Below are 16,803 nucleotides of genomic sequence, written 5' to 3' on the forward strand. Positions count from 1 at the left end.
ACCTAACACTACACTATCATTAAATTAATTACATAAACTAACTACAATTAGCTACAATTAAAATAAATAAACTAAAGTACAACCCCCCCCACTAAATTACAGAAAATAAAAAAATAATTACAATTTTTTAAGCTAATTACACCTACTCTAATCCCCCCCTAATAAAATAAAAAAGCCCCCCCAAAATAATAAAAATTCCCTACCCTATACTAAATTACAAATAGCCCTTAAAAGGGCCTTTTGCGGGGCATTGCCCAAAAGTAATCAGCTCTTTTACCTGTAAAAAAAAATACAATACCCCCCCAACATTAAAACCCACCACCCACACACCCAATCCTACTCTAAAACCCACCCAATCCCCCCTTAATAAAACCTAACACTACCCCCTTGAAGATCACCCTACCTTGAGCCGTCTTCACCCAGCTGGGCACAAGTGGACCTCCAGAGGGGCAGAAGTCTTCATCCGATCCGGCCAGAAGAGGACATAAAGACCAGCAGAAGTCTTCATCCAGGCAGCATCTTCTATCTTCTTACTGTTACTGTCAACTTTTAAGTTACCAAGTTGTATCTTCGACCTTTCTATGTTGCAAAGGCTCGGTCTTTGTTTATCCTCCTGGGTCAGTGATGGATACTTAATAGGTCCCGAGTGAGCGTGTGTTTACAGGCTCCGTTTGTCGGTTGTGTGGCCTTCTCCTCCTCTGTTAGATTAGTATGTATGTATGTATTGGGTACTTGTAAAGCACGGCTAATCATCCGTAAGGGTCTCAAGGCGCTGCTCATTTTATCGACCTCGGAAGAATGAAAGGCTGAGTGGATCTCGCCGGGATTCGAACCTGCAACCCTTGGGTTGCTACAGAGCTCTGCCACAGTGCCCTGCTGTGTTCCGCCCATTTTTCATTAACTCTTTCAGATTCCATTTGGTCAATTCAGGGTGCCTTCATGATATTAATTGGTTCTCATGTGGTTACTCAATCTTGAATAATATATTATATATACATTTGTTTGGTGTTATTACTGACAAACAATTAAAAGTGTGACTTATTCAATTTGATAGATTTTTATTTATATTTAACTGTTGATTTTTTTTGTATAAAGTCTCTGAGCTAAAAGGTGTAAAAGGCCTCCTTTGCCTCAACGCATTACAAATATGGAGCAGAAATAAGTAAGGGGCTTTCAAGGGGTCAAATCACTTCTGTTACTGTCAGCCAGAGGTAAGATTATTTATATGTATGAATGTTACTGACAGCCAAGGGGTAAAATGACTGCTCAGTTGTGAAAAATATGCATGATGGGATCAAAAGGGCCAAGGTAGACCTTTGGTGGGGGAAGGAGCATTGTGTGACCCTACTTACACTGTACCCAGTCACCAACAGACTTTCCAGTATTTTTGTGGAGGATATGGTTGCCACCTTTAGTTCATGCCAAACTCAAACACTCGTGTCATGCACAGCACAACAAAATTGTTTTTACAGAGTACACACTATGTATAATAGAACATAAACACAAACTCGCACATAGATATTCACACTCTAAAAAACTCTCTATTTCACACACACACGCACACACTCACACTTTCACACACTAACAAACACACACTCTCACATACTAGCAAACGCTCACACTTTCACAAACACACTTATACACTAACCCCACACTCACACACTAACAAACACTCATACAACACTCATACACTAAAAGACACTCACACACACTCACAGACTAACAAACACTCCCACACACACACACACTCTCTTGCACACTAACACACATTCTCTCCCACACACACTGACTCTAACACACACAGACTCATACTGACAGGCACAAAGACACTTACAGACACACTCCCACACTCAGACATACTCCCACACAAAGACACACACACGCAAGGCAGAAATAACGGTAGGCATGTGCAATATGTTGCAAATGCACAATATAACCTTTTTGGCTGTGGCTGTTTCCCACCAAACCCTGACATTTGCATGTTCGGGCCTGACAGATTCAAACACGTACACACAAATGGAAACCTGAACTGTCTGGGTCATTCTTGGACAGGTGGCAACCCTAGTGGAGGACATCTGGCAAACCTATATGGAACACATTCTCAGAGCAATACTGACTGCAATTCCAGTGACAAAGGCAGCTAACCCCAGAGCAAACTGGGTACAAAGCCCACCAGGGATTTTCCAAAGGTATATAAAAAACACCAACAGAAACTAGCTGATGACATCTAGCTAAAGCACTGGTTTTCGAACCTGTCCTCAGGCTTTCCCAACAGGCCATGTTTTCAGGATTACCTTGGGAGAGAACAGTCAGAATAACCATGGGTGAGACTACATATGCGGCGCAGGCTTCAGCGAAACTGCTGAAAGCTGTGTCGTGCGTAATTTCACCTTGCACATAGGGGAATTCAATAAACTCCGCTGGCAGTTCATAATCATAAAGTGCCGTAAGTCAGATTACAAACTGCCGGTGCCTAAGAAGAAAAAAAAAGTTAAATCTGATTTGAACAGTCAATAGGATTTCAGTAGCTCTCATCCTATTGGCTGATTTGAATTTGAAGATTCAAATCAGCCAATAGGAATGCAAGGTACGCCATATTTAAACACGTAACTTGCATTCAATATTCAGTGTACGGCGGTGATCATACTAAGAGGATCCTCCACGCTCCATGGCTCCGCGGGCGCCGGTCTTCAGTTCCATGGTCGCAGGTCTTCAGTTCCGCTGTCCTGGATGAAGATAGAAGATGTCGCCACTTGGAAGAAGACTTCACCGTCGGACTTCAGGAATCGTGAGTACCTATCTGGGGGTTGAACTTAGGTTTTTTTTAATGTTTGGGTTTTTTTTATTTTTTAGATTAGGGATTTTATTGGACTTGTGAAAGAGCTGAATGCCCTATTAAGGGCAGTAAAAGAGCTGAATGCCCTTTTAAGGGCAATGCCCATACAAATTCTCCTTTAGGGGCAACGTGTAGTTTAGGATTTTTTAGTGTTAGGTTTTTTATTTTGGGGAGTTTGGTGGGTCGGGGGGTTAGTTTTTTTTAAATGTAAAAGAGCTGTTTAATTTAGGGCAATGCCCTACAAAAGGCCTTTTTAAGGGCTATTGGTAGTTTAGTTTAGATTAGGGGGTGATTTTATTTTGGGGGGTGGGGTATTTTCATAGGGATTAGGTTTCATTTTTTTATTTTTGATAATTTGGTTTATTATTTTCTGTACTTTGTATTTTTAAATTTTTTTTTTTTAAAGAGCTTTATTGACATATAAGCAAACATATAAACTTGGCTCTGGTTACAATATGAGCCTATGGAACATCCAAAACAAATAATATACAAAAACTTCAGCGGCTTCTGGAAATTTAGTTACCAAGCTTAAATCAGTTCATAACTCTACGATGTTTACTGAAGCTGTCCTCAGCCAGTCCCAGTGTTGATTTAGCTAGCCACTTTTGGGCTGTAATGAGTCTAAATTTGTAAATGGTTGATTAAGACCAGTGAGAAAGATAAAATAGGATAGCTGGCCGATGACCCCATGCATTTCTGCTTTTGAAAGTCTAAACGAGTCTGGGGTGTGGCCAACCAACTGTAACTTGTATATCAATGTTTTACGAGCGTTCTCCATCCATAACATATAAAGTAACATATATAACAGTATTAAAAGTACGGGAGGGGATAGGCTGGGAAGAAAAGAGAAGGGGGGAGGATATTGGGGATAACTCAAGGTGGATATGCATATTCAATGGACCCTTTGAGTTGCTTGTGTAACTTGCATATCTTAACATTTCCTGTGTCCTGTGTAAGTCTATGCACTTCCCACCCTATCTGAATGATTCCGTATATAAGTCAATCGCCCTTATGCGCACTCCAACGCATTACAATATATTCATGCACTTCCAATTTGCCTATTCTAAAAAAGTGGTATCTTTCCATAAGAAGTAGATTATCCACTTGTTTCCACATTAGTAGGTTTGGTGTCTCTGTGATTATGCACATCTGAGGTATTAGTGATTTGGCGCTATTAAGCATGATAAAAAGAAGGTTTTGTTTTATGTCGTCTTTGAAGTTTGGGATATTATGAAATAACAACAGCCCTGGGTCTCTAGTTATGTGCGTGTCAAGGGTTTTGTTAATGTGCCTTATAATGTTTCCCCAAAAGGTTTCCATCTTCTCACAGCCCCACCACACATGAAGCATATCTGCCGACTCGCCGCACCCCCTCCAGCATCTGCTACTAGCCTTTTTGTATATCTTTTGTATCCTTACAGGAGTAAGATACCATCTGGACATGTATTTAAAATTTGTTTCTTGTATCTTGGCCGAGACTGAAGCTTTTTTATAGTTGCGGAAAAACTGCATCCATTCTTTGTATGAGATTTCTATGTTCAGTTCTCTGGACCATTTGTGACAATACGATGGCAGTTGTTCCCCCTCAGAATTCAGAAGTATCCTGTATAGTGTTGAAATGGTGTGTCGAGGGAGGTGTGATGCTGTACATAAAGCCTCAAAGTGTGTCAATTCTCTCTTTAGGTTTTTTTGTAATTTGTGTGAGTTTAAGAAGTGGGACGGTTGTGTGTGCACATACCAAGTTTGCGGGTTGTCACCTATTATTTTTACCAATTCTGTCAGTGGTAACACCTTTCCCCCAGATATAACGGTGTTGAATATGTGTTCATTTAGCTGTATTGGGTTGCCTGGGTTTGTTCTGATCTGTTCTGATCTGTGTTATGAAGGGAAGGTCGGGATTCCCGACAAATGGGGTCAATGGCGCTGGCCTGGTGGTAATGTGAGTGCTGGTATTTATCAGTGCATCCCATCTCTGGAATAATTCTTCCAGCAGAGGATATCCATTTATGGTATCTGGCCTTTGTTTTGCCTGTAACCATGCCAACCCTCCAACATTATCAAATTGTAGTATTTCCCTGTCTAGTTCAATCCACTGTTTGGTGTCTGAGTTGTGACTCCAATCCACCACTCTCGGCAGCAGCACCGCCATTCTGTATTGTCTTATGTCTGGTATACCCAACCCTATTATCTCTCTTGTCTTGTATAGGGTTTTCCTAGGGACTCTAGGCTTGATCCCATTCCAAATGAACTTTTCTATGTTACCCTGCAGTTGATTTAAATATTCTTTCGGGAGGGGGATGGGCAGCGCTTGCAGTACATATAGGATAAGTGGAAGAACATTCATCTCTACTGCATGTATCCTTCCTATCCAGGATAGGGTTTTATTTTTCCAGCTAGAGAGATCATTTGTTATTTCTTTTAACAGGGGGCTGTAGTTTTTTTTTTATAAATAAATCGCTAAAGTGTTGGGTGATCTGTATGCCCAAGTATTTTATTTGTGTGCGTTGTATCTTAATGGGACTTGAGTTGTAGGTCCTCTATGATTGATGCGGGTGTGTTTATGTTAAGTAACTCAGATTTGGACAAATTTAAATGGAAGTTTGATACCTTACCATATTCTTCAAATGTCTTTAGAAGAGTCGGTAGGGATTTATCTATTTTAGTCAATGTTAAAAGAATGTTGTCGGCGTACATTGCCAATTTATATTCCTTTTCTTTAGTAAAGACGCCTCTTATATCCCTCTGTGACCTTATCTTGCATGCCAACACCTCAATGGAGATAGCAAACAATATTGGGCACAGGGGACACCCTTGTCTCGTTCCGTTTTTAATTCTAAAGGGTTCTGAAAGGACTGAGTTGGTCCTGACCCTTGCAGTTGGAGCAGCGTAAAGGGAAAAAATGTTCTCTATAAAGCTATTGCCTATGTTCATTCCTTGTAGGGTGGCTTTGAGAAAATCCCAATCCTACCTATCAAAGGCTTTTTCGGCATCTGTGGATATGAGAACCATATCTTGCTGAGTATTGTGCGCAAGAGCTGCCAACTGTAGGACCTTGATAGTGTCGTCTCTCCCTTCTCTGCCCGGTATAAAGCCTACTTGGTCAGGTGTTATTAAATGTGCAAGAAGGGGGTTCAGTCTATTTGCGAGGACTTTGGCGTATATCTTTATGTCTGTATTTAGGAGAGATATTGTCCGAAAATTTTCTGGGACATCAGGGGTCTTACCTGGTTTTGGTAACATAATAATGTGGGCTTCCAGCATTGATGCTGGAAAACTTCCTGTGTGTCTAATGGGGTCAAAGAGGGGTGAGGATATGGGTAAATTTTTTATAATACTTTACACTAAATCCGTCTGGACCTGGGCTTTTCCCCGATGAAAGGGACTTGATTGCGTCTTGTATTTCTTTAATATTAAATGGGGAGTCTAACTTTTCTGCAATTGATATGCTATCATGTTTGAGTTGACCAGAATTATTTTTTAAATGGTGTATATGTGTTTTAAGTTGTCTACGCCTTAATGTTCTAGCCAGCATTTTTCCTGCTTTGTCCCCCTGTTTGTAGTATCATTGGCGTAATTTGAGTGCCCTTTTTTGCTGCTCCTGCTGGAGGAATGTATTGAACTCCAATCTGGTTTGGGAGAGGCGAGTTTTGAGCTCAGCATTTTTAGGAGTTTTTTTGTGGTCTTGTTCTAATTGTTTGAGATTGCGTAGAATAGATTCATATTTGGTTCTGTGTTGCTTAATTATTTTCGCTTTGTGTTTCAGAAATTCTCCCCTTATCACACACTTATGTGCTTCCCAGATGTTAGACCATGTCATGTCTGGAGTGTCATTGATCTGAAAATACTCTAGCAGTGTTTTTTCTATATCTGGTTGTATCAGGGGGTGATGTAGTAAGTTATCATCCAGCCTCCATATATATGGGCTAACTGGACTTTCTGGCCACTCAAGTTGGCACACTACTGGAGCATGGTCTGACCATGCTGCAGGGTGGATTGATGAATGTTTGATAAATGTGAGGCCTATGGAGTCAGTAAAGATGTAGTCGAGCCTTGAGTATGTTCCATGTGGACTGGAAAAGAAGGTGTAATCCCTAACCAAAGGATGGAATGTGCGCCACACTGTCAGTATATTTATGAAAATCTTAGTAGTGCTATCCAAATAATATATAAGTTTATGGCAGGGTTATAAACACAATCTTAAAATAATTTTCCTTAAAAATTGAAACCCTAATCAACCATGCATCTACTAGACCATACAATTAATATAAATATCTGAATTCTTTTATTTAGTTAATATCCATAAACATATTGAAGTATATTCGCAATAAAAGGAAATGAAACAAAATGTATATGCGTTAAAACCAACTCTTAAGATATGCTATCCTTCTTACAAAACCCAGAAAGATATACCTTCACAATTCAGCATTTTATTTATTTAACACAATGGGACTAAAAACCTTTAACATCCAAGCAATACAATTCTAAACAGTGTTTATAAAACAATAGGATAATATATATTCTGCTATTTAACTGCAATTTATCCTAATACAAAATTAACTGACAATATCAGAACTTGCATAGATGAGTTACTTGGTCAATCAGACGCAGATTTAAGCAATATATATATAGGCTGTGAAATGCTAATTTGAAAAAAAAAATAAAAATAAAAACACACTGCTTCTTTAAATCTATTAAATACAAATTAACTATGCATATAACTTATCTTTAAACTGCAGTGACTTTAAAATATCACATGTAATTAGCAGCCCTTTTCTTATACTCTATATATATATACGTTACCAAAATAGATAGTTCAGTTACCAAGGATTCCTTGTTTCATCTCAGAAAATATATAAGTAAATTTTTGCAATCACTGAGAAGAAGGTAGATCAGCTTGTTTAGAATGAGTGTATTTTGGACGCCCAGCAATGTATCATTCAAGTCAGCAAAATCTGTCCCTTTCTCCTTTATGCGTTCACTTAAATAACTTTTTCATTCATTGATGAAACCATGGGAGTGGCCCTACGAGATCTGACCATCCCATTGGTTAGGTGGGATGTCTATTTGGATTGGCCCTTGGTCACCATGGAAACGCATCCTTTAAGCAGTTATCTCAATGGCTATACCGGTATCGGCCCTTCGGTGGCAGCACAAAACAAATTCATCCTTAACACTTCTAAACATTTTTAGACAGTGAAATATTTCTTTAAACTATGTAATAACTGCCATAATTTCTTGCATGAACCCCTCAGAATATCAATCATAGATGAGGCAAATCTATATCACCTCTCTGGTCATTTTGATATCAAATATGTTATATTATTAACATTTTATTATATTAAGGCAATTTAATTCTGCTAATTATTAGCTTAAAATGCATTTATATATCCTGTTATATATGTTTTCATGTGATATAATATGTTCTATGTCTCCGACAATTTCTGCATATATGAATTGATGCCTGCAATAGAAATGGAAACAATTATCAGAAATGGTTTAAGCATTCATATGTCTATGGTCCAAGTATTATTAATCATTTACTTTTAGGTCCACAAATATTTATTTATATTCTTAAAAACACAGAGGCTAAGTAAGATCTTTTATGTTTTCAAAACACATATATATATATATATATATATATATATATATATATGCACTTCAAATAAGGGATTACCAAAATGGTCATTCAATCTATACTAATTCTGAATTTATTTCCTATATAAATATCCCCTGCAGCAATCATCCACCTAATACAATGTGCTTAACTTTAATATATATATATCATGAATCATTCCAAACATACATGGAAAACTGGCATTGTTCCCCTTGCAAAATGTATTTAATTTTATTTGTGTCACCTTCCCCCAAGATGGGGTTTTGCAGTATGTCTTCAAATAGAGATTCAGTGAGATAGAACTGTTGTATCACACGTGTCAAATTCCAAAGGGGTCCTTGAACACATTCTTTTCTCACCTCACCAAATGTTCTGAAGTTATAAAAATCTGCATATATAGTCAAATGAATAGGGTCACTGAGCTATTTCCTTTAGAAAAGAAATGTTTGTGTGTTTTACACTACAGGGGTCATGCTTCAAAAAGGCTCTACTGATCGTCAATCCTGATAGACGTGTATTAGAAGCTGTGTTCAACAAACTCATGTTCAATTAATCCTGAGGTCTCATCTAACATATACAGTGTATAAAATATACATATATATATATATATATGTACACATATGTAATATTCATCATAATATTCATATACTCTGACATAAATCCCCCTTCCAACTTAAAATAGATGTAGGACACATGTATTTGAATTAGCTTAAAGTCAGTGGTATTTGATGAGGATCAACCGTATACCTCATAGACAGTCTCTTATGAAGAAAGTTTGTTATTTCGAGCTTTCATGTTTATCAGTTAGGCATCTTTAAATTACAGTATGTCTTTAGTGCATTTGGGGATATGACACTTCATTCTCCCTCTATGACTTGTAGTTGGGATCTGGGATGACATGCCCGCAATTGATTGATATGTACCCATTTATCTATGAAACCTTCATTTTTGGGGATCCGTATTTTATAGGCCACTGGAGATATTTTGTCAGTAATGACAAAAGGACCTTTCCATGAGGGAAGAAATTTCTTCTCCCTAACCTGATCTCTTCCAAAGTTATACAGATAAACCTTATCATTTATTTCATATTCCTTTTTGGAGGTTTTGAGATCATAGTAGGTTTTAGTGGCAGTTGCGGCTCTTTCTAAATTCCTTTGAGCAAATGCAAAGGCATATTGCAGGTGCTTTCTTAGGTTTTCCACATATTGATGTGTATTGGCAGCATTTATCAAGTTTTGGTCTGATGTACGGTACAGCAGATGCTGAGGTAGAACCATTCTTCTACCAGTCATCAGTTCAAAAGGTGACATCTTGGTAGCACTACTTGGAGTTGCTCTTAATGCCATTAAGACTAGAGGTAGTTTTACATCCCAGTCTTTACCTGTTTCACTCACAAACTTTTTGAGGATTTTAACAATAGACTGGTTGTAACGCTCTACACCACCACTTGAGGCAGCTCTATAAGCAATATGGAGCTTTCTTTTAACCCCTAGTATTTTCCACATTTTTGTCATTACTTCGCTAGTGAAGTGGGTCCCCCGATCTGATTCGATTCTTTGGGGCAAACCAAATCTGGAAAATACATGGTTGATGAGCAATGCTGCACATGTTTCAGCACTATTGTTAGGTGCACTAATGCACTCTACCCATTTAGTGAACAGGCATGTCACTGTTAACATGTACTTGTTACCGGACCAATAAAATCAATTTGTATATCTGACCATGGCATTACCATCCCCCTTTTCTGCAATGGCGCTCTATGCGTTGGTGCAGTGGGTTGGAACTGTGGGCAGATTAAACACCCTTGACAGTAGGTTTGAACATCTTTCAACATGTGTGGCCAAAAAGCGTAATCACGCAATATTTCATACGTGAGTTTGGCACCACGATGACCAGATGTGGGAGCATCATGGGCATGTTGAAGCATTAGACCCCTGAACTTGGTGGGTACTACCCACTGCTGGATGCCAGTTTTGGAGGTTCTAATTAACAAACCATCCTGTAATTTGAATTGTGATTTAGATTTTATTAAGATTCTCAGATCTTCTTTGCCAATACAATCATCTTTTGAGATGGGGTTGCTTTCAGGATCTTCTATGTGTTTATAGAAGATGCCTACAATGGGGTCTTCTTTTTGACTAGTGATCAGGTCCTCACTAGGAGAATCCTGACTCCATTGTACCAAGTTAGGCTCACTCTGTTGTTTTGCCTGGTTTCTGGTAATGGCTTCTACCTGAATTGCACCCATTAAGTGGTCAATATTAAGGAGTTCTCCAGTTATGGCTCCTTGTTTTTCTAATGAATCCGCAAGGTCATTGCCTTCCTTATCAGGACCTAAAACTCTGGAATGACCCTTGGTCTTTTTCCAGTGTATGGTTAAATCATTGGATACTACCAGATTATCAATCTGGCAGAACAATTTGCCATGCTTGACTGGTTTGTTATTGCTTTTCTGCATGCCATTTCTTTTCCAAGTTGGCAGGTATTCAACAAAACTGTCACGCACATAATTTGAGTCAGTTATGATCACAAATTCATGAATACCATGTTCAATAGCCATTTCAATGGTTTTGAAAACAGCAGTTAGTTCTGCGACTTGACTGGATCTTGGTCCAATGTTGAAACCTACAGATATATTTGAGAATCCATTTGCCCCAGTTATACCAATGCCAGCGACTAATCTGCGCTCATTATCAATAGTGGCATGGTAAGAACAACCATCAACATATACCCAAGGTAATGTTTGACAATGGTCCTCATTGTACATTTTATATGGGGAAAGCAATTGTTCTTCCAGAAAATCATCTTCTGATAATTCTTCCCCAGGATCTCTAGCAGTACAGTTGTGGAGCTCAGCAAGCCCTTGTGCGACTGGATTCTTTTTATTCTGCTTGTAGCGAATTTCTAAGGGCCAGCCTTGTAAGGAAAGTAGTCCACGCTGTTATGCGGCTATTAGACAAATTCCCATCTCTTATTCTCTCACTTTGCAAATATAGCAAAGGCTGGTGGGCCGTTTCCACAATAATTTTCTCGCCCTGTATATAGCTGCGGAAATTTTGTAGAGCCCATACAGTAGATAAGAGGGCTTTTTCGCAATCGCTAAATTTTATTTCTACTGGGGATAGATTTTTGCTCGCATAAGCAATGGCTTTGTTCAAATTATCATGCTTTTGGTATAACACAGCACTCATGCTTACATCTGTGTAACCGGTTTCTAAGAAGAAAGGTTTACCACCTTCAGGGTACGCTAAGCAAGGTGCTTGAGTGAGTTTTCTTTTCAGCTCTCTGATGGCTGTCTCTTGAGACTCACTCCAGTGCCATTTCACCTCTTTCTTTAGGAGAAGTAGTAGTGGTTTAGTTAATTCCGCATAATTATCAATGAATTTGCGAGAATAATTTGTCATACCCAGGAATGATCTCAATTCCTTTAAGTTAGTTGGGTTTTTAGAATTCACTATCGCTTCTACCTTTTTCTTCTGGGGATTTAATCCGTCAGAAGTAACTTCATGTCCCAAGAAGTTTACACGAGTGCGGCACCATTGAGCTTTTTGCAGGGATAATTTGACACCTGCCCTTTTAAGTTGGCTGAGGACGTGTTTAAGCTCTGCAATGTGTTTTTCAAAGTCTGTGCTTTTGATTAAAACATCATCAACATAAGATAAGGTCCCCCTTTCCAGTGCGTCAGGCATAGCCTTATGCATGAATACAGCAAATTCATGTCCAGAATTTATGTATCCAAATGGAAGTCTCTGGAATGCATACTGAATCTTTTGGAAGGAGAATGCTAGCTTATATTGGTCCTCTTCATGTACCTTTATGGTCCAATATCCCTGTGCACAATCAATGGCAGTGAATATTTTGGATCCCTGCATTTGTGCTAGGCACTGGTCAATGTATGGTACAGGCCAGCCAGACATGTATACTCGTTTGTTTAGCTGTCTTAAGTCAGCACACAAACGCCATTGTCCATTGGGCTTAAGGACACCTAGAATAGGATTATTATAAGAGCTACATAGACAAATGGAATCCACAGCACCAATTAGGTAAAAGAAAATACCTTTATTTTCACATTACATGCATGTAATGTGAAAATAAAGGTATTTTCTTTTACCTAATTGGTGCTGTGGATTCCATTTGTCTATGTTGCTGTAAGGGTGGCAGTAACCCTTTCTCCACGGGCATCATACAGAACTAAAACCTGCTTTAAGGAACCAACAGGTGCTGTACTCATTTACTACTTTTGTGTATTATTATAAGAGCTGTGCACCTGTCTGATAATACCTCTTTCTTCCAAATTCCTTATGATCTCTGCAAGAGAATCATATGAGGCTAAGGGAAGTCTGTATTGTTTGACAAATACAGGTGGTGCATCGGGATCTGTTTGTATTCTTGCAATGTGCAAGTCTGTAGTACCACAGTCATAAGAATCCTTAGCAAAAATATCCTTGTACTCCATCAGGAGTTCTCGCAGCTGTTGGCGTTCATCATCGCTGGAACAGCCATTAGCTAAGGATATTTGCTCTTCGACTATTTGCTGAAATCCTGGAAAGATTTCAGGCTGTCCTATTTCATAGGCTTCTTCCAGTCTAGAGATGAGATCCCCTTGATTATAATTTACATTGCTCCCATGACTCTGGGTATTGGGGTAATCTTGCTGTTTGATTGGCTGATCAAATACTAGAGAGGCTTCTTCAATTTTACAGATGCCTTCCTCTGAGCTGAAGGGATAAATAGACTGAACATTAAATAGACCCTCTGGCATAGATGCAAAGGATTGTTCTATTAATTGTTCTTCAGTTAGGTATCCTTCAGGTATTAGCCCAATTACATTATTCTGGAATCCAAAAGTGTAATAACTTGATTCCAGTGCATATCCTATGGTAGTTCCCTTGGATAATGTTATATCCTGTGGGGTCATGTTATGCACAATAATAGGTATTGGAACAGTTCCAATATTCACCATAGGAGTGTAGGTTACTGTGACACCCAGATTTTGTATTCTATGGGAGAGGCAAATCAGTGTTTCAGAAGTTTTTAATTTCTGACCTCTCTTTACCTGTAAAGGTAACAGAAATTTATCAGCCCCAGCAGGAATTATAACATCGCTAGATACCTGCATATTCACAGCATATGGCAATTGCTGGTTTGATTTCAGGGCTGCATTTTCATCCTGAAATACTTCAGGGTCCCCCTTTAACCTGCTTCAGAGGCAAGAATTAATCAAATCTATTTGTATGGCATATCTATGTAAGATATCATTGCCAATGTATATTTGATTATGGGGAGTATTTAAAACTAAAAACAGGTGCTTCACTGACTTATTACCGATAGAGATAGATAATAAGCACTTAGCTGTGATGTTATAGCTTTCAGACCTGTCATCCAGGCCGTTGACACTGTGGTCTTGGGGAGAAAGATATTTAATCACTTTAGGTTCAGCTATTTGCGCTAATAAACCTTCGCTTATATAGCTAGCTTCCTGTTTTAAGTTTATTTTAGCATACTTGGTTTTACCAAGGTCATGTACTTGTATAGGGATAAATAGATCCTCTTTAACTCTCTCAATCCCTGTGAGGTATTGAGTGTGGCCTCCCCCCTTAGGGATTTTATGATCCCCCTTGTGGAGTGATATGGTTAATACATCGCCATCTAGGGAAATATTCGCTATCTTTCCAGGCGATATTTTAAAAGTATTACCATCAGAGCCACTAAAAGGAGTCTGATCATCTATTTGTAGAATAGTGATTTCAGGTACAGAGTTATTCCTGAAATGAATCTCCACAGCATCTGGCTTCTCTTCTACCACGTGACAGCTATGTCGGGTGCGAGATATACCAGATTTTTCATAATTGATAGGCCGTTTAACTTGCGACCAAATTACATTATTTATGCAATCAATTATGGTGCTTAATCGTTTCAGGAGATCACTACCAATAATTAAACGATCAGTTGGCAGATCCACTATAATGACAGGGTGTCTTATGACCCTGTTCCCCAATTTAAATTTTAACCAGGCAGTACCGTAGACTTTTAGGGAGTCACCCCCAACACCTATTAGAGAACCGTCAAATTCTCTTATTTTGGGTTTGTGGGGTGTTAGCTCATTTAGCTGTGTGTAGTACCTGTGGGATAAGATAGTTGCCTGTGACCCAGTGTCAATTAATCCCCTGATAGGGTTGGAGACTGAATCTTGCAGCTCAACTAGTACATAATATCTTCCTGCAGTTTCTATCATTTCACACATAAAATTTGCATTCTTGTACATCTGTGGGCTTCGCCACGTTTTACCTGGATCCGCTGTGTCATTTGATGCAGAGGAAATTTCATACCTACCTGTTTCCCCTATGACAAGGTCAGCTGGGTTCTTGTGTACTGCATCTGTGGAAATAATGTTAAGAGAACACTGCAGAGGAAAAGTTTGGTTAATTTTTCCCGGCTGATGTCGCTCATTGTCACAGCTAATTTGTCCGTTTCCGGTCTGTGGGGAGATAACATGATTAGTATCATTGATATTTATTACTACATTTTGTATATCTCTCCCCTCCCCTTCAGGTGATACTGCAGTATTTATGACTGTGCCTGTGGTCCACTGCTGACCACTGGCTGTACCCCTAAAAAAGTATTGTTCGGTTGCTGAGCCGTAGATTTTTGACTCATATTAGCGATTTGTCCGCTCAACCGATTTAATTGGGTAAACAGCATATCTACCTGATTGTACAAGTTACCTCTACCCCTGGGCCTATCTCTTGGTGCCCCATTGTACTGATTCCTGGACCATTGGGTTCCCTCAGAATCAGGGCCACTATTTCTATTCTGGCGTGGTTGCTCCTGGGGTTCAGCTTGTTCAGCATTAGTACTTTGGGGAGCATTATATACCTGGGGTGTCTGGTTACCCTGAGAATATCTTCGCCGTTTATTGTATCTACCCTTGCGCGGATACCAATTATTTGGTGAGTATTCTCTTTGTGAGTAATTATTCACCTGATTATGTCCCCCACTTTGGTTATAGTCTCCCTGCGCCTCAACCTGTGTAGGGGGAGGGGCAGAATTAAACCTCTGTGGAGATGGCCTGTTTTGACTGGCCACCTCTGCATAAGTCCTCTTGTTAGACTCCAAATTGAGGGGGCTAGGTGACACCCTAGTTTCTGCCACAATTTTGGGTTTTGACTCCTTTTTAACCCCCTGCTCACTGGACTGCTGAATAGAGTATAACTTCGTACTCTCTTTGATCAGCCATTCCAATGAGCAGTCCTCATCAAAATCTCTAGCTAAGTTGATTTTGATGGGTGTAGGCAATGCTTAAAAAAATAAATTTACAAATTCTGAGCCATCAAATCTGGGATTATCTTCAGCCATACTGTACGCATTTTTCAATACAGAAAGGAATTCGACTGGACTCTGATTTGCACGACACTTTAAACCATATACCGCTATTTTCGCGGCAGTTTTAGTGCGATATTGCCCGAATTCTTTTCTGCATTGTTGTTTTACCCCATTCCAGGAATGAATATTCATATCCTTTAGTGAAACAAAGAATTTGTGATGCTTACTGTCAAATACCCAAGGCAGAAATTCAATTTTCAATTTCTCACTTGTAACATTCATTATAGCTAACGCATTTTCAAAAGCCTGTAAATGATCAATTACAGATGTTGTTCCCTTATTGGAGAATATAGGTACTGCGCGTTGTACGAAGGTGATTATTTTATGGGAATCATAGACTTTATCAGACTTATTTTGGGATTCTCTGTTAGAGTTTCCCTCCCCCGCATCAGCTGCGCTACAGCTGTCCTCTGGATTTACATCCTGAGGGGATTGTCTATTTGGGAAATCTACTTCTGACCCGTTAGGGGTCATTTGTCTATGTTGTTCTATATATTTTCGTACCTCGTCCCTAACGCGTTCGCTAAAGGAGTTAGCATTATCTGTATTATTCTCATTGCTAATATAGGGGTTTTCATTATGGCGATATGACCTTTTTACATCGCTTAATTCTCTCTGGCTTTGCGCAAGCTGTTTATTTAAATCTTGTATCTGCGCGATTAAGTCTGTATTATGCTTATCTAAGGCGGCTAGGTTTTGGGCAAATTCATCCATTTTATTTTTAGCTATTTTTAAACCCTCTTCGCGTCTGCGCGAGGAACGAATACTATTTTCTAGCTCCTGTATTTGCAATCGTTTGTCTGTGACACAAAACGAAATTTCGTCAATTATGCATATAAAAAGGGGCCAAGATTTTCGTATTAGTTCTTCTCGCTTTTTGGGATCTTTGCATTGATTAATCATTAATAATTCTTGGAAGAATTCATTCTCCTCATTCCACATATTATTATTAACGGTAATATTTTTAGCC

Source organism: Bombina bombina, chromosome 6, assembly GCF_027579735.1.
Source record: "Bombina bombina isolate aBomBom1 chromosome 6, aBomBom1.pri, whole genome shotgun sequence".
Lineage (NCBI taxonomy): Eukaryota > Metazoa > Chordata > Amphibia > Anura > Bombinatoridae > Bombina > Bombina bombina.